We start from the raw sequence: 19499 nt of genomic DNA, 5'->3' as shown, positions 1-19499 counted from the left end.
CTTTACTGTTGTTTAAAATTTTCCCAATCTTCTAGTTTCCCACTAACCTTGGCCACCTTATATGCATTGATCTTTAATTTGATACTCTCCTTTATTTCCTTGGTTATCCACGGCTGGTTATCCCTTCTCTTACCGCCCTTCTTTTTCACTGGAATATATTTTTGTTGCGCACTATGAAAGAGCACTATTGAATCGTGGAGCAGGCTCGATGGGCTGTATGGCCTACTCCTGTTCCTATTTCTCATGTTCTTATGTTCTTATGTTCTTATGTTCTTAAGGACCCCCAGGTACCTCTGTACTGCAGCACTTTGCAATTTTTCTCCATTTAAATTATAATTTGCTTTTCTATTTTTTCTGCCCCAGTGGATAACCTCACATTTTTCCTACATTATACTCCATCTCACAAATTTTTGCCCACTCACTTAGCCTTTGCAGATTTTTTGTGTCCTCCTCACAATTTGCTTTCCCACCCATCTTTGTATCATCAGCAAACTTGGTTACATTACACTCGGTCCCTTCATCCAAGTCATTAATATAGATTGTAAATAGTTGATGACCCAGCACCGATCCCTGCAGCACCCCATTAGTCGTTGTTTGCCAATCGGAAAATGACCCATTTATCCCGACTCTCTGTTTTCTGTTAGTTAGCCAATCCTCTATCCATGTAATATATTACCCCCAACCCATGTCAGGTCAAATAGACTGCCAACCCCTCCACCTCACCTATGGTTAAAATATCCTGCCAATACTCACTTTCCATGCTCACGATTGAAGAATGGCTATTTAGATAAGGTATAGGAGGCCTACCAGCTCAATTATTATCATATCCCAGGAGAAGTCAATGGCTAGACCAGAGCAGGGGGAAAAAAATGGAAATTTATAGAAGCCAGCAGTATCCAGGTTGAATTAGACCAGACATAGGAACAGGAGTAGGCCATTCAGCCCCCTGAGCCTGTTCCACCATTCAGTTAGATCCTGGAAGATCTGTACTTCAACTTCATGTACCTACCTTTGATCCATATCCCTTCATACCCTTGCCTAATAAAAATCAGTCGCTCTGAGTCTTGAAAATTTCAATTGAACTAGCATCCACAGCTTTTTTGGAGAAAGAATTCCAGATTTCCACGACCCATTGTGTGAAAAAGTGCATCCTGATTTCACTCCTCAGTGATCTAGCTCTAATTTTAAGATTATGCCCTCTTGTTTTGGATTCTCCCATCAGAGAAAATAGTTTCACTCCAGCTACCCTATTGAATCCTTTGATCATTTTAAACACCTCAGTTAGATCACCCTCAACCTTCTAACTTCAAGGGAATACATGCCAAGTTTATGCAACCTGTCCTCATAATTAACTCTTTATGCCTTGGTATAACTCTGGTTAATCTGCTCTGTACCCCCTTCTAAAGCCAATATAGTCTTCTTGAGGTATGGAGCCCAAAACTGAACACAATACATCAGGTGGGGTCTGACCAAGGCTTCGTACAACTGAAGCATAACTTCCTCCCAGACTCAATCCACATACTATTATTAATGGACTATTAAAAATATGGGTATTCGTGCTCTAATAAAAGGAAACACACTGGTCACTCTAACCAAAGAAATTCTACTGATTAGGTTTCTTCTCAAAAAGAAAGTTCCTCAGGCAGGGCAAAGAGTTTAGAATGGCATCAGTCTTTTGAGATTATCAGGGTAAGGAATGCAAGACATTGTGGCTTAATCTATAGTAACCTTAATGAATGGCTGGACATGCTAATTCTTAGCTAGTGGAAAAGCACTTAATTTTGGAGATCGGATTAACTCAATCAAGGACATAGCTGCTCTCGTGTTTATCTTTCAAACAGGAGGTCAATTAGAACTATTTTAGAAATTGTGGCAGCCATTTCAAAGTAATGTTCTTGGTTGCAAGAGAAATTGCAGCCCATAATGGGATTTGGACAATTTGATTTAATGTTTTTTTTAAAGATCTTCCTAGTCATTCTGTGCTATGCAGCACGCTCAATGGGAGAGCAGCTCCTGACATTTTTATTGTACATTTTATGTGACATTATGGACAATTGCTGTGGGATACATCTCGTAGTAACAGGCACAATGGTTGGCTCCCAAACAATGTGTTCCAATTAGTTTTAGGGTATGTGTATCTTTTTATTTCATTCCCATTGTGTGTGATTGCAAAGCTTTAACAACCACATCTGTTAAACTGCACTCCTGTTCTGCTTGGACCGATAAGCAAGGGCACTGTGCAAATATTTCAGGGACCACCCATACCTCAAGACATGTAACTATTTATTGCACTGCAGCCACAGACAAAAACTGTGTAACCATTACATGAAATAATTACAGATACAGAGGATTTGTGGCAAGGGATTAAAATAATATGAACAACTGATAATTCTTGCATGTTTCTATCAATACATGAAGCTCATGTAAAAGGGTGCCTTTGCAGGTGTTAAGCTGCCTCTTCGTTTACCTGACTCAGAAGGGCATGGGTCCTTTGTGTGAGAGACGTGGTCTCAGCCGCCTGTATTTCTTCATTGGTACTTGTCTTTGACTGGGACGTCTGCCTACTTTTTGTACATAAGTCCTGATACTGCCCTCATCCAATGCTGACCCCTCTGACAGGATGGCAATCGGCCCTGGGAATGTAATAAACAAGATTAGTTCTGGATCAGAATGAAGGTACAGCAAATTGGGAGTCTGCATGGTTGGTAACAGCCAGAACATGCTTATAATAATGACGGGCAAGTGAAGGTCACAGGGAGGTTACAATACTATCCATTCTACCTAAGCAAACATCCAGTGATAACAGCGAATAATTATCCTCAGTAAGTTGAAATTGATTTATAAAATCACTTTTAACCGCACAAATAGCATTTTGTAGAACAAAAACTTTTAACTTGCAAGCCACAAATTCCTAATAGCACAGAGGTTTTAACCAGAATGGGCCATGCTACATTCGGGGACTAATAATCCTGCACAAAACTAGTGGTGAGCAGTAACTGGAAATCAGTATTTCCTCTGATGTTGCCTGCCTCCAGGTAAATCATTTATATTTCACATTGAAAGATTTGCTTCTCATTATTGCTGAGAGTAAAATGAGTGTTCATTTATAATGACTTGTAACAGTACGTTTTTGGTTGAAATGACTATTTTAAACAATCAAAATCTATCTATAAAATATCTCTTTTTGAATTTGTTAAATAAGACTTAAAGTGTGCTCTCAAAATAAAACAATATCTGTCTCCTCACAATATACAAAAACCGTAATTTTCTTATTAGATGTTAATCTCCCTGTTAACATAAAATATTCATTTCCCACTGAGTAATGTTCTTAGCAACAGCTGTCTAGTTGCTCCCTGTCTATTATATATTAATATTCATGCTAAGATATGCTTGCCTACTAATTTTTTGGTAACATCTAAAAATGTATTACTTGCTCATTCAGAAATGGTCATAACCTAATCAGCCTACAGTTGCATATCTATATATTAAAAGTTTGGGAATAGGAAGCATCTCCCATCCATTTCACAGTCACAATTTTATGTCATGCCTACTTCTGTCACATTTAATACACCCAAGTGTCATGTGTGGGTTTTACTTTTAATATATAAAATATTAAAAATCTTACATCTGCGCCCAATTCCTGTCTGCATCACTAGACGTCCTGTTGTAACATTTCTGTGTCAACTATAAATTCCGCTATCAGATTTATATGGGTTTTTCCTGTGTGAACTTGTCACTCCCGTCCTGACAATGAAGAAGGCAGCCTGTGGCCCGATCGCAGTTGGCTTCGGGCCTCAGCTACATGACACCAGTGAGCTGCAGATGCCAATTGGACTTCCAGATGCAGCTTGCCGGTTGGGATCCAACAAATTCCACCTGGCACCAACACCAGGCTGGCCCACACGTAGGCCCTGCTCCTGCTTGACCTGGCTCCACAGAAATAAAACTATAAAAAAGTTTACTCACCTTTTTTGAGCAACCTTCAGCGGTCCAGTTAAGGTTCCGCAAGTTCCCAATTTCCACCCATTTGTTGACCAGTTTCAACTGGGGGTTTTAAATAGGCGTTGGGACCCTGATATACAATGGTGAGTGCCCTGCGCACCTAGAAGTCACCGGCATCCAATCTGTTAGTCAGTGCACTCCAAGAGAAATTGGTCTCAGGAGGTCCTGACACAAAATGCGGCTCTTAATATTGATTTAATGCTCAAAAAATGTACGCAACTGTACAAAATTTCTCCCCTTAAAAGTCTTGCGTCTCTATGTAGTTAACTTTTAAGTTTGCAGTTAACTTTTTTCATTAAAATTCCTATGTCCATATAAAAATAAATAATAACATTTAATTTTTCTATACTTTAAAACTCTTACGCAGGTAAAGGCATAAGAGTTTGAAGGACATTCGCTGGGCAAATAGCCCAAATCTCCGCCCGCGAATGTCCTTCTCTCGGGGATGCGTGCGATCTGTCAAAAGCCGGTTCTTGGTGCATGTGCATTGCGCGGAGAACCGGCATTTGCGAGGCCTCTTCGGGTGCTTGAGCACATTTTACACACCCGGAAAGGCCACAGTTTTGTGGCCAATATGTTAGAATGGGCAGTATTAGTCATTATGTGAAACTCCAATATCTTGTATTAGTATACTATCTAGAAGTGAGGGACCAGGTTAGCCAGGGTTAACTAGATGCAGTTACTGTCTGCCCCAACTCAATGGCAATGCCCGATAAATGTAAGGGCCCGAAATTGGTGGACATACCAGCATACCGCCAGCATACCGCCCAAAAATGCAATTTTCGTCAAAAAACACCTACATACCGCTGACATACCGCCCAGCGGAAAATTCATCAGTGACATACTGCTGAGTGGTATGCACCGCCCGCCCATACAAACTGCCGACATACCACCCAAAAGTCTAAAATTCGTGACTTAGCACCGACATACCACCGGAGCTGCATACCGTCCTGGAGAAGGTGCTTTTAAGTCGAGCTTAAGTGGGCAGTATGTACACAGAGCTGACAGGTTTGTTTGATCTTTATAGTTCTCCACAATTTAATGTATTTTTAAATGGATGGTAGTAAGGCAATAATATAAATGTTCTAATAAAGCCTTATTTACTCCTTCATTAATTAACTATAATAAAAAATTTAGTGACTCTCATCCCCCAGTCTCTCCCACACCCCAGTCTCTCTCACCCCACCAGTCTCTATTACCCCCCCCCACAGCGATCTCTTACCCCGACAGCTATCTCTTCCCCCACCCCCACCGCACAGCGATCTCCCTCCAACCCCCACAGCGATCTCCCCCCCCCACACACAGCGATCTCTCCCCCCCCACACACACAGCTATCTCTTCCACCCCCCCCCACCGCACAGCGATCTCCCTCCAACCCCCACAGTGATCTCCCCCCCCCCCCACACACAGCAATCTCTCCCCCCCCCCCCCCCCCACACACAGCGCTCTCAGGCCAGCAATCTCTGGCGTCTCGTCGGTGCCTCTCGGGGGGTGGGGGTGGGGGCGGAGCTTCACAGCAGCACAACTTGGGAGCCGAAGTTTCCCGAGTCAAAAGGCCTCTTGGCCGCATACCGCCGGCTGCACTCCGCTCCCGCCGCTGCACTCCGCTCCCGCCGGCTGCACTCCGCTCCCGCCGCTGCACTCCGCTCCCGCCGCTGCACTCCGCTCCCGCCCGCTGCACTCTGCTCCCGCCGCTGCACTCCGCTCCCGCCGCTGCACTCCGCTCCCGCCCGCTGCACTCTGCTCCCGGCGGCTGCACTCTGCTCCCGCCGCTGCACTCTGCTCCCGCCGCTGCACTCCGCTCCCTCCGCTGCACTCCGCTCCCGCCCGCTGCACTCTGCTCCCTCCGCTGCACTCCGCTCCCGCCCGCTGCACTCTGCTCCCGCCCGCTGCACTCCGCTCCCGCCCGCTGCACTCCGCTCCCGCCCGCTGCACTCTGCTCCCGCCCGCTGCACTCTGCTCCCTCCGCTGCACTCTGCTCCCGCCGGCTGCACTCCGCTCCCTCCGCTGCACTCTGCTCCCGCCCGCTGCACTCTGCTCCCTCCGCTGCACTCTGCTCCCTCCGCTGCACTCTGCTCCCTCCGCTGCACTCCGCTCCCTCCGCTGCACTCCGCTCCCGCCGGCTGCACTCCGCTCCCTCCGCTGCACTCTGCTCCCTCCGCTGCACTCCGCTCCCGCCGGCTGCACTCCGCTCCCTCCGCTGCACTCTGCTCCCTCCGCTGCACTCTGCTCCCGCCGGCTGCACTCTGCTCCCTCCGCTGCACTCTGCTCCCTCCGCTGCACTCTGCTCCCGCCGGCTGCACTCTTCTCCCGCCGCTGCACTCTGCTCCCACCGGCTGTACTCTGCTCCCGCCGGCTGCACTCTGCTCCCTCCGCTGCACTCTGCTCCCTCCGCTGCACTCTGCTCCCGCCGCTGCACTCTGCTCCCTCCGCTGCACTCTGCTCCCGCCCGCTGCACTCTGCTCCCGCCGGCTGCACTCTGCTCCCTCCGCTGCACTCTGCTCCCTCCGCTGCACTCTGCTCCCGCCGCTGCACTCTGCTCCCTCCGCTGCACTCTGCTCCCGCCCGCTGCACTCTGCTCCCGCCGGCTGCACTCCGCTCCCTCCGCTGCACTCTGCTCCCTCCGCTGCACTCTGCTCCCGCCGGCTGCACTCTGCTCCCGCTGCTGCACTCTGCTCCCTCCGCTGCACTCTGCTCCCTCCGCTGCACTCTGCTCCCACCGCTGCACTCTGCTCCCGCCGCTGCACTCTGCTCCCGCCGCTGCACTCTGCTCCCACCCGCTGCACTCTGCTCCCGGCGGCTGCACTCTGCTCCCTCCGCTGCACTCTGCTCCCTCCGCTGCACTCAGCTCCCTCCGCTGCACTCCGCTCCCGCCCGCTGCACTCTGCTCCCGCCCGCTGCACTCTGCTCCCGCCCGCTGCACTCTGCTCCCGCTGCTGCACTCTGCTCCCGCCGGCTGCACTCTGCTCCCGCCGGCTGCACTCTGCTCCCACGGCTGCACTCCGCTCGGCTTACCACCGAGAAAAATTCAATGAAATGCCCGCCCACTCAGCCCCAGTGGTACCGGGCGGTAAAAAGCAACGCACCACCCGCGGACCGCCGAAAAACCGGTGGACCCTAAGAGTCATAAGTACATCTAATTTTGATGCTCACAGATTTGTCTGAAGTGGACACAAATCCAGTCGAGTAAAGCTGCCAATTTGAGAACTTTACACTCACATCTCACAGAAGGAATTGACAGTGGAGAAAAGATGCTTTGTCTGAAAATCCATACACTACTGCAGTGCCTTTTTCAATCTAATCAGTTACTTTTTCCAAAAAATATTAAATTTTCCAAACACAACTTGCCATTAATAAATCTGTGCTAGCTGTTCTTAACCCGTGTATTTCTAAATGCTCACTAATTTTACCTCAAGTCATGGGTTCGAAGAGTTTCCTGCACCTGATGTTAGACTAACTGGTCTATAGTTAACTAGTTTATCCTTCTCTCCCTTCTTGACCAAGGTACTTACATTGGCTGGGTTCCAATTTCACAGCATCATTTACATTTTTAAGGAGGATTAAAAAACTGGCCAGGGCCTCTGTTCAGAAACAAGATAGAAGAGACTCTGGCGACAGTTTTTTAATCCTCCTTAAATATGCTAAATTATTTCAACAGCCTTGGGTACATACTGTCAGAGCTCGTTGACTTAACTATCTTGCATTCTCATAATTTTTCAGAACCAATTCTTTTTCTACCATTGGTTCTGTGAATTGTTCCATTTTCTCCTGTAGTACATGTACATTCTTACCTCAACCATCATTTGATATAACTGATAAAAAGTTATTTAATAGCTCTTCCAGACCTTCAACCATCACAATTTTCTCCCTTCTTCGTGCCTGAGCAGTCCTAGCCTCTCTTCATTTTTTTCCTTTTTATATGTTTAGAAATGTTAGTATTACTAGCCCTAACTTTATCATAAGTTTCCCTTTTAAGTTTCATTTTTTAACTCTGTAGTTATCCACAGAACTGTATTCTGATGCAATCACATTTTGCCTTTCAGAAATATTTATTTTGTATTTGACGGTTTCCCAATACTGATCCATTGATCTGTTTGCTAGTTCTTCTGCCCAGTTAATTTGGGCCAGGTCTCTTATCTCAACTGAACTTTGCCTTTTTTTAGTCTAGCACCCTTCTCTTTGAGTCTTTATTATCCTTTTCTATTCTGACGTTGAATCCAGTTATGTTGTGGTTTTTCCCAATTATTTTCCTATACTCACAACAGTTATTTGCTTCTCTTCATTTCCCAGAACTATATCAAGCAATGCTTCTTTCCTTATTGCAGTAGAAACATATCAAACTAGGAAGCAATCCTGCATTCTAAAAAGGTTCCAGACTTTGATCACATGCATTGCCTTTATTTCAGTCTATCTTGGGATAATTCAAATTACGTGATATTATTGCCCTGCTGTTCTTGCAGATCTGTTTGCAGATCTCCTCACTATCTCATCTCCACTATCTGTTCACCTGTAATGCACACTGAAAAATGTATAATTTCTCTTCCTATTTTTTAACTTTACCCGTACAGACTTTAACTTAACACAGCCCCCAGGGCATCCTTACACTGTGAATGAAACCTTTACTAATAGTGCCATCTCTCCCCCTTATTACCATCCCTAACTCTCCTGAAAACATTATAACCAGGAATATTAAAGTTCTCAATCTTATGCAAACCTGACCCATGTCTCTGTTTGTCCCTCCATAGATATTAATGCTTGCAACTCTGAGTTGAATACTTTGTGCATTCACATACGTTCAATTCAGTTCTGACTCCCAATTTTTGGGGGATGTTGGCTCATCTTTTTTTTTGTTTTTATCATTTAATTTTGTTATCTATTGCCGTTTCTACAAGTGTTCTTATCTTTCATTACCTCACAAACTTTATCTTTCCCTTTATGGATAATATTCTCTCACTACTACAGTTACGTTTTTTGCTTCAACTCCAGCAGTTTTAATAATCCTGCTCTTCCTCTCTCACCTTAAACATAGGCCCCTCCTCCTGCTACATTAGTTTAAATCCTCCCCCACTGCTCTGTTTACTCTCTCTGCAAGGACATTGGTGCTGTTTCAGTTCAGACGAAGGACATCATTTCAGTACACTTTTCCAGAAATCACTCCAACGCCTCAAGAATGTGAATCCACTCTCTGCATCACTCTGTAGCCACATGTTGACCTTTCTAACTGTCCTCTCCTTAACCTGTTTAGCGCATGGCACAGGAAGCAACTTGGACAACACCATCCTGGAGGTCTTATTTCCAATGTGATGCCTCATTTCTTAAACTCCCCCTGCATACTTCGATCTATGGCATTGGTTTTAACATGAAGCAAGACCTCTGGCTGGTCACCCTCTCTTCCCAGAGGTTCTTCACCCATTCCATGATATCCTTTACTCTACTACGAGAAATGCAATATACCTTATTGGATTCCCGGTCATGACTGCAAAAAAGGCTATTTATTCCCCTAACTATTGAATTTCTCATTACCACCCCGCTCCTATCTTGTAATCTACTTGCTGTTCATGTCCTTGGGTAATCCTTGTTCCACAGTGCCACAGTATTGTTCAGGACACCATTCTCTGAGTCACTGGCCACCTATACTTGCTGAACACTTCAAGGGTTCTCTACACCTGTGAGTCCTGTCTCCTCCTACTGCCTCAGCATGATCTTTTCTCTTTTTACCCTAGCCCTGTGTGTTTAACTGACTAACATGGCCTCTTGGATGACCATATTCTGAGATTACAATGTAGAAACTCCTTATCCTCTTTGGTGCTATGGATTGTGGCCATTTCCTTCTTGAGCAGAGATCCTCTGCTCCAGAGACTCAATTTTCTGACACTTAATGCAAATGTGCTGCCTCTGAATACACTGAGAAACACCAAAGCCACCAACATCCGCCTATTTTCCAGTCTTATAGAAAACCATACTGCAGCCTAATCACTGACTGAATTCTGCCTTTTGTAGATTGACATGTATATGAATGAATAAAATATCCTATTCTTAATTCAAGTCAGGTGCATGCTGCAAAAATAGCAAAGTTGCATTCTCTTAATCCATCTGTTGCATATAATTTTTTTAAAAGCTGTAAAAATAAGAGTGAACTACTTGTGTAAGGGAAATGCTTCAAATATTCGCATAATCCTTGGAGAACGGCAGGAATATTTCTGCATAAGAATGAGATTATAAATTAATAATTATTTGTAGCCACTTCAATTCTAATCATTTCTCTAATTGTAATTCAGAATATTCATCAATAAAACATTATAGAAGATTTCTGTTTAGCTGCTACCCAACAGAAATTCGATCTGAAAACTGCAAAGGCTTCTCAGTATTAATACTTCCCTTCTCCTCTTTCAATATACACACACAGATTCTCTGGTTCTCTTCACATTATAACATGCTGGCCAGCAGAACCAGCTAATACTGTAAAAGCATCCGTTGATACTGGACAATGATCTGTAAAGTGCTTATCGAGGGGCTGTTAAAGGGTAAAATCCCTCCCCCAGTCTGTGGTCAGGATGCAGCTTTGTGTGAACACCATTCCAGCTTTGAACCAGATAGTCCAATTTTGTAAGGAGGAGATGACTGATCATTTTGATAACCAAAAACCATGTGGTGAAAATCTGATTTTTGTTTGCTACATTAAACAAAAGCATTGTAAGAAAATTTAAGCAAAAAGAGGAACCGAGACTAGAAGAGGCAAGAAGAACTGGTAAGTTTATTTTACTTTCCTTGTGGGGCTAGGAGGATCACGAATACTCTTCTGGGCCCCAGAGGGAAGGTTTAGGCCACCCATGCCCCAGGCCTCAGATCATTGTGATACCCCCTCCCCGGGACTTACCCGAGTGTTGGTGAACGGTCGTTTGGTTGGCCTGTTGCCTCCTGCCGCCTGAAATCGCATTCCTTCCCACTGGCAAGCTGCCACTTCCCACCCATTTCCAGTGGGCAACTAATTGGGGGCATGCAGGTGAGGGCTGGCACTTAAAATCACCTGGGCATCATGTTGCTGAACTCAGGGGGACTTGGTGTTCGCCACCAAGCTGCCCGTCCAATTCCCATTCTGGGTTCTTGTTTCTTGCTCATCCTATCCTGTGACAGTATTGTGATATTTCACTGTCACAAATTCTTTCACCACCACCAGTATGTTGACAGGATGTAGGAGTAATTGATGCTGCATCTAATCTTTTAGGAGTTTTCCTGACAAAACTTCCCTTAAGAACTGTTTATTCTATCAAGTATTCTATCTGTGTATTTGGAATTGGATATCTGGAATAAAATCTTGGCGATAGTGACATTTGTAATTGAGTAAAGCTTGCCAAGAGAGTTGGATAGACTCCAGTCAAATTAACCCTGAATGTAATTTGCAGGTTATTTGACTGCAACGGGCATAACAGCTGAGCCCAGTGCTGTCCTGAAATGATGCCCATGAACACACAGTCAGGAATGTGAAACCTTCCTGCTCTTGCAGTGGCAGTGCCCATTCTGCAGCTGAATTAATATTAGTTAACTTAACACAGACCAGGAAGAAGATTGAAGGATCTTCTTGATCTATATGGCTCAGTTACTCACTGGATAAACATGTTGAACCATTGGGGGAGCCACGACCCTGGCTTAATAAATCAAAATGTCTATATATAATGCTTCTGACATTCAAACTTTCATAGATAAATTCCAATCAGTTTGATTTGGCTGGTATCAGTTTGATAAGGTCTATGTAAATGTAGCCACAAGGATTGTATCCCTTGTAGTTAATCTGCTATCATTAACTACACGTACTGCATGCATCCCCAGTTTAAAAATAACACTGTGGAAAAATAAATGAGAAATGAATGACTGGTGCTCATGCTGCACGTGTGGTACTGAATCAAAACCACAGCGTCTATGTTCAAACTTAATGAAGTGATTCCTATAATTAGTGAGAGGTTGGAAAGGATATGAATAACATTGTGATCACTTGGCAACATCCTCTGAGGAAATTACAGGTCAAACTAGCCACATATTTAAGGTGAAACACTAAAAATGAAATATAGAATATATTACCCTGTGCTGAACAGTCTAAAGATTTAATATGTGGAACTATGTACGACATCTTACAATTCAGGGCACTACCCAACATTCTTCATTCATGCTCCCTGAAAAGTCAGTTTCAGGAGACAAACCTGTGTCTCCTATGAACTCAAGTATAAGCATATCCATAAATATCTGGGACACTGGGCCAGGGGCTGAACTATTTTACAATTGGAGGGATGTACCAGGTATTTTATGTAATGCTACCTACGCTCCTGATCTTTTTGAATTGACATAAAAATACCACACTGACAATCTGTGTAACTCGAGTTAAATAATTAATTGGGTTTATTAAAAAGTAAGAGTATATAGAAGCACAAATAGATCAGCAGACCAGGTAATCAGCACATTACTTAACTATCCTAAATGCATAAATTTGTTCTGTGTATCCTATACAATGAAACATTTTGAGATTCTTCGAGTCCTTTCAGTATTCTTTAGCTGATCGTGTAAGCAATTTATGGGCTCTAAGCATTATAGCGTATGTGTTCATTACTGCACCAGTTGAATTAAAAGAACTAAAGCAGTTGCCAGCAGCTGTCATATTTATTTGCAGGTTCAAGCAGTTTATGGTTACCAAACTCTCAACCAAAAACTGAACAAAGAGCCAATGAATGTAATGTATGCACCTGTGAGTATGCTTACAGGTTTGCAGAGCCTGCAGAGTCCTCCCTCTATTTATTGGGGACTTGGCCTGGAGGGTGGTGCACGGAGCAGTCCCATGCAATAAATTTTTAAGTCGGTTCACGGGCTCCCAGGCCGCCTGCAATTTCTGCGGTCTTGAAGAGTCCGTGTTCCATGTTTTTATTGAATGTACAAGGTTGCAGCCCCTGTTCCATTATTTGAAGGGGCTGCTCCTTAAATTGTGGTTGCACTTCAGTCCCACACTCCTGATCTTTGGGCACCCTGAGCGGAGGGGAGCGGGTAGGTCCGAGGGCCTCCTCGTAGGACTGCTCCTGGGCACGGCCAAGGGGGCCATCAGCCGGTCCAGGCAGCGGGCAGTCGAGGGGGTCGTTCAGCCCGACTGCCTGCCTCTCTTCCGCGCGTACATCCGGGCCAGGGTGTCCCTGGAGATGGAGCACGCGGTGTCCACCGGTACGCTCGCGGCCTTCCGCGAGAGGTGGGCGCCGGAGGGACTGGAGTGCATCATCACCCCCGGCAACCAAATTTTAATTTGATTTTAATGTCTAAAGTTTAATTTGTTTAAGTTGTTAAGATGCTCCTCCCCCTTTTAGCCAGGGGGCACTTGTATAATTTGTGTTTCTAGTGCCCTCAAAAAAAAACAAAGGGGCACTTGAAAAATTTTTGGAGTGCGCCCCCTCCCCTTTAATCAGTTGGCACTTAATTACTGATACAACTCAAAATAGTTGTAGAGCTGTTGACGCCCAGATGGAATTCCTCATCAGCGCCAAGCCCCGAAACCTCCCTTGGGAGCCGGCACCTCACAACTTGAGCCTCCTCCGGGAAATCCCCTCCGTGCCTTTCAGTTCTGCGCGGAGGGGTTTCCTGTACGGGCTGGTCTTACACAATCTCCACCTTGCCATCCTCGTCTGCCGTCCGGACACGCCATGGCACACCATCTTGCCATCCGGAGGAGACGGGGGTCCCCGATGGAGTGCACTCTACATGGGAGTCCTCCCTCTATTTATTGGGGGCTTGGCCTGGAGGGTGTTGCATGGAGCAGTCCCGTGCAATAAGTTTTTAAGTCGGTTCACGGGCTCCCAGGCCGCCTATAATTTCTGCGGTCTAGAGCAGTCCGTGTTCCATGTTTATGTGGAATGTGCGAGGTTGCAGCTCCTCATCCAATATTTGAAGGGGCTGCTCTTCAATTTCTGGTTGCACTTCAGTCCCACACTCCTGATCTTTGGGCATCCTGTGCGGAGGGGAGCGGGCAGGTCTCCTCGTAGGACTGCTCCTGGGCACGGCCAAGGGGGCCATCAGCCACTCCAGGCAGCGGGCAGTCGAGGGGGTTCAGCCCGACTGCCTGCCTCTCTTCCGCGCGTACATCCGCGCCAGGGTATCCCTGGAGATGGAGCACGCGGTGTCCACCGGTACGCTCGCGACCTTCCGCAAGAGGTGGGCGCCGGAGGGACTGGAGTGCATCATCATCCCCGGCAACCAAATTTTAATTTGAACCACATGTCTAAAGTTTAATTTGTTTAAGTTTGTTGTTTTTAGTGCCCCCCCCCCACCACCCGTCTCATTTTAGCCAGAGAGAACTTTTATAATTTGTGTTTTTGGTGCCCTCAAAAAATAACAAGGGGGTACTCGATTGAAAGTTTTTGGAGTGTGAACCCCTCCCTCCCCTTTAATCAGGGAGCACTTGATTATTGCTTCTACAAAAATAATTGTAGAGTTATTGCATTGTGAGTGGCTTAGCAAGTCACGTGATCGTCACAAAACTCAATAAAACCCCAGTCAGTTGGGACTAGATCATCCACGATGAGGTGTGCAGTTGTGAGCCTAGGGATGAACTGATAATGTGTAGTGTGATTGTTACACCTTTGTTAATAAGCCAACTAGTTCTTAATAGTAATGTGTTGCTATGAATTCTTAAGCAAGAACCCATCAAGCCAACACATTACAATGGGTATAATTATGGGATAAACTTGGTGAAATGGCAGTTAAAACCATTTGGTACATTGTGCCGCTCGGATACCATCCTGCAATTGTTTTAATGCTTGACTCCCCCATAAATATATGTAAATCAAGGTTCTCGCTCAGATAGGATCCCGAGGTGATTCTAACGACCTACTGGGTGGAGTCTCCACTCTGACCACTAAAACTTGCTGGAGCAGAAGTGGAGGACCCAAAAGGCAAGTACAACACTTCTCTCTGTGGTGCCAGGAGTAGCACTCTTGCTCCTCTGGGCACAACTAAGGGAAGTTTTGGCCTCTGCCAACCCAGGCCCTTTCCCACCTGCACAACCTTCTTGAACCATGCAACTTTGTTGAGTACTGGCAAGAAGTCTCTGGGCCACCATGAGGCGGCAGCTGGCCAGCAAACTGTTAATAAGGCTCGGCCATTAAAATTGACCAGGATTCCTGTGGCAATTCCCGGGCAGGAGGTCCATTGCCTCTCCTTGGCTTTCCACCCAGCAGTTTAAATCTTCATTAATGTGTGTCTACCTCTCTTATAGTAACATCTCCTCATCTGATCAATTACCAGATCATACAATCTGGCCTGCTGTTACATAGCCACAGGCTTTTGTTCTCACCTGGTGGCCTTGAGAGAAAAAAACACTAGTGTAATTTTAACACTAGCCAGTTGAGAAAAGTTATTTACCTATTTCCTATATATTATGGGGAGCCATACAGACCAGGAAAATCCCAGATTTTATACCAAATCTATGCTAATCTCATATGAATTGAAAGTTGGAGCTGTACTTAGCTTCGGTATCTCTGATCTAGATAAGGGAAACAAAATTACATAAGGTTTCCATTTCTGATTGCTGTTCATTGACTCCTGCCGAAATGTATGCATGTGTGATGTCATTTGTGGACATGATCAGGCTCTACTGTGATGCCTCTACATTTGAATGACCTGCTGAAATACTCTGGGCTGATGTATTAAGAGGTACTGGAGGATTGTAAGTGTCATAGAATCATATCTCAGCAAGAGTTATTAAAGGAGGGGAAAAAAAGGTGGAGACATTTGAGGAAACATTAAATTAAAAAATGTGCATAAATTGAAAATAATTGCTGAATTCCCAACTTTTTCCAAGAGTTATTCTGCTGAGACATATTGCACAGATCCTTTGACAAGCCAATGTGTTCATTCAATATTGAATTTGTGGGAGTGACTGAACAGGCTGCAGCAAAGCCTTAATGTTTTATATTAAATTAGATCTCAGCAACTTCTAGCACTTCCTATAAATGATATATGTTGTCCTACTGCACTGTGATTGAACTAACATCCCTTGACTCTATCCCCTGAATGTTCTTCCTCAGCCCCTATCCAATTGCCTTGCCTTTTGATGTATCAGATTATTTTACAAGAATTTACATTAGTTTACACAACTGAAGTAGTAAACATTATTTGATATTACTCAAGTTTACAGCTTTAGAATGCAAAGTCGTTTTTAATTACAGCAAGTTCAGGCACTAATAGATAGTGATGCCAAGAGCTTCAAAGAGCAAGTGAAGTGCCCAGACTTGTGAAACACTGATACCTGGTGTGACAACATTGTAAGCACTACATATTGTGAAATCATTTTCATTAGAGACAGTACTTGATTTATTACGTTCATTCTTGGTTTCTCCTTTTACATTAGCACAACCCAATATTTACATGGAGCAAAGTATCTAGCTATGAGCTAGCTATAGGTTGTCATTGACATTTTCCTCAGCAATTGTTGTATCTAATGAATAATAGAATGTAGAAGAAATTCCATTAAAAAAAATGTATAGAATTATTTCCAAAAATAATGAAACAAATTAAAATAAGTCATGAAACATTATACCTTTATCTTTTATTATTGTACTATTAAAATGCTCCTGATTAATCAAGAAACAATACTGATAATGTAAGAATCATGATGTCCCTAATTAAGCCTTATCAGAAACTACAATTACAACTATTACAGTACCTGAATATTTGTGGTGCTCTACACAGGATGGCTGATACACCTTGAGGGAACAGCTAGAATTTGGTTCAGCATCTTATTACTCATGATGGACAAGCTATCGGAGTCAGAACTAATCTAATCTGGCTATTTGGATCCATTGTGAGGTGCTTTGAATTGGCTCAGTTTGATGAATATTGACTGCAGACTCCTTCTCTGCTCCTCGTGGGTAAATGTGGTGACAGGCATTCCTTGAAGTTCTTGATAAAATCATTATATAAGTCAGAAATCAGAATCTAAGGTTAGAATTATCCTCAATGTGATTCATCCTAAGAATGAAGTGCTATCAATATATGCTCCCTACTCAGTGGCACTGTCTGACCCCTGCTAATACTGACCACAATAAGAGGCTTGCTAATACTGACCACAATAAGAGGCCTGCTTTACTGTGAAGGAAATTTATCTTTTGCTCCTCACTGCCAATGAAAAATGTTTCATCTAGCAGCCCAACTGTGAAAAGCTAGAACTACCACAGAGGCTAGTCAATCAGGAGTGTTGGTGAACGCTGGGTTTGGAGCTGATGCTTTCTGAATGGCAGTCTAGCACTCAGCCACTGCTACTGGGGAATATTAATTTTACCATGCTTCACAGAACCATAGAAACTTCAGCATAGAAGAAGATATTTGTCCCATTGTGTCAGTACTGATATTAGCTCCATGATGGAGTTATCTACTCATTCTATTTCTCTTCTCTTTCCTTATATCACCATACCCTAATGAATATTTAACGTACAGATACAAATCATGTTTTGCTTTTGTCTTGATACAAATGTGGAGTAAGAATTCTTTTTGCATATTTGACTTTTATTATTTCCAATATTATATTGGGAGCATGAGGACAATATTGACATATCCTGCAATAACAACCTTGGCATGGTGATTGACAGCCAGTTGAGATTCCCCAGCCAGTGAACGTCAGGGTTTACCAAGTGGAACCAAAAACCAACAGGTTTCTTTTGCAGGGGTAACACTGCATTTATTTTAACCAGGCTTAATCTCAGAGAAAAAAATGCCAGTGACAGAGCTGAATAGTAGAAAAGGCGTCACTGGTTAAAAAAAAACTCGGTTTAAATAACAATATTTTCTCATTTATGAATTATCTAAAACAAATCACATTTTTAAATCAAATTTAATAGTCACTATTCTCCCATAGGGCAGGTTCCACAGCATGATGCAGATAAACAGCTCAGTGAAGTCCATGATTTGAGTGCGACTCCAATCAAACAACACAGTATAAGATAAAGTAGAACTATATACAATCTTGTTATAAATCTCTGAAGTTTTTATGTGATCCAATAACTGTTATATGCATAAGATATGTGTGAATCATCATTTCTATTTTTGACATGCATTTAAAAGGTAAGCTTTAGACTTGCATGCAGAGTGTCAATGCATTAAAAATAATGTAGATTAAAAGTTATACATTAATTGCTGAATCCTATTATACCCGATCATTTCTATTTACAATTAGCTTTATCAAATATTTTTATTTATTCTTTGCATATAATCACTAACAGGTGTTCTTCCAATCAATTCCCTTTATTGATAAAGTATGTCACTGATTAACTTTACTTCAGCTTCTTCCAGAAAAGATTGATTACTGAAACATGCAAGAAATGACTTACCTCCAGATACAAGGGTCAGAGAGACGAAGAGAACCAAGAGGACGAGTGTGTGGAACTTGACGTTCATATTCTTCGCGCTGTGCCTTCAGTGTGAACTTGCAGTTGCTATAGAATGATCAGTGGCTGTGAGAAGGAGGTGTGTGTGTGTGTGCCTCAGTGCTCACTGAATGGCTGTTCAGTTCTCAGTAGCTGGGAGTCTTTGTGGGAAGCTCTGTCTTAAATGGATAAGAGCTCAGCTGATCATGTGGCTCACGTCTAATACCTCAGCACTCCGTAGGTCGTGCAGGAGGGGCCAGCTCCCCTCTCCCCACCTCCCCACCAACCCACACTGTGAGCTGTAAAATTGTAAAACAACAGCCTGTCCTCTATGACAAACCAGAGGTTATTATAACAAAACAGTCAAACAAACACTTTGTGAGGGTTGGGATACTGCCAAGTTTGAGGTAGAAGTCATTAACCCTCGTCGTGCCGGGTTTCCTGCACTTTTGAAGCGGGAAGTCATTAACCCTCGTTGTGCCGGGTTTCCCACACAGCTGCTTTCCACCAAATTTAATCTTGGAATTTTTATTTTCTTTGGGAGTTTTTCTAGACACTTTCCGGTGAAAATTAACCTGACATTGTGCTGCCGATGTCAGCAAAGATTAAGAGATGCCTTTAAAAAAATAAAAAGTAAACATTTAGAGATTTAGAGGCCATGTCAACTTGAAGCTGCCAATAAAACAAATTGTGAATGCTGGACATTTGAAATATGAACAGAAATGCTGGAAATACACGGCAGTTTGTCAGAATCTGAAAAAAAGAAAAAATAGGTTAATGGTTCAGGTGAAGACTCTTGTCTCCGTTCTGATGAGGGACCTACATCCAAAATGTTAACCTGTCCTTTCCCTCTATTGGCACTGATGGACCTGCTGTGCATTAACAGCATTTTCTGTTTTTTTTAACTCAAAAGTTGCCAATCCTAATTTAACTTTTAAAATGGTGTCAATTTTAGGGATGTAACAAAGGGAGCAGGCCAAGGATGCGAATATAAAGAAACAAACTGGTTAGGGGGAACACAGATTATTGTGTCAGCCATGGGTCAGTGAGTAGTACTCTTTCCTCTGAGTCAGAGGCTGTGGGTTCAAGTCTCACTCCAGGGACTTGAGC

The 19499-nt window shown here is 43.8% G+C and overlaps 1 long non-coding RNA gene across 1 annotated transcript in view; it reads right to left on the bottom strand.

Annotated features, from left to right (window-relative positions):
- The window catches only part of LOC139265078 (uncharacterized), a 35717-nt gene extending 17169 nt beyond the window's left edge, over positions 1–18548 (bottom strand). The window contains exons 1-2 of the long non-coding RNA XR_011593465.1: positions 18354–18548; positions 2468–2633 (exon numbers count right to left, since the gene is read on the bottom strand). This is a non-coding gene — a long non-coding RNA (uncharacterized lncRNA). The remainder of the gene's footprint in view (positions 1–2467; positions 2634–18353) is intronic.
- Between the last annotated feature and the right edge of the window lie 951 nt (positions 18549–19499).

Source organism: Pristiophorus japonicus, chromosome 6 (genome assembly GCF_044704955.1).
Source record: "Pristiophorus japonicus isolate sPriJap1 chromosome 6, sPriJap1.hap1, whole genome shotgun sequence".
Lineage (NCBI taxonomy): Eukaryota > Metazoa > Chordata > Chondrichthyes > Pristiophoridae > Pristiophorus > Pristiophorus japonicus.
This window is presented reverse-complemented; position numbering and strand designations above follow the sequence as displayed.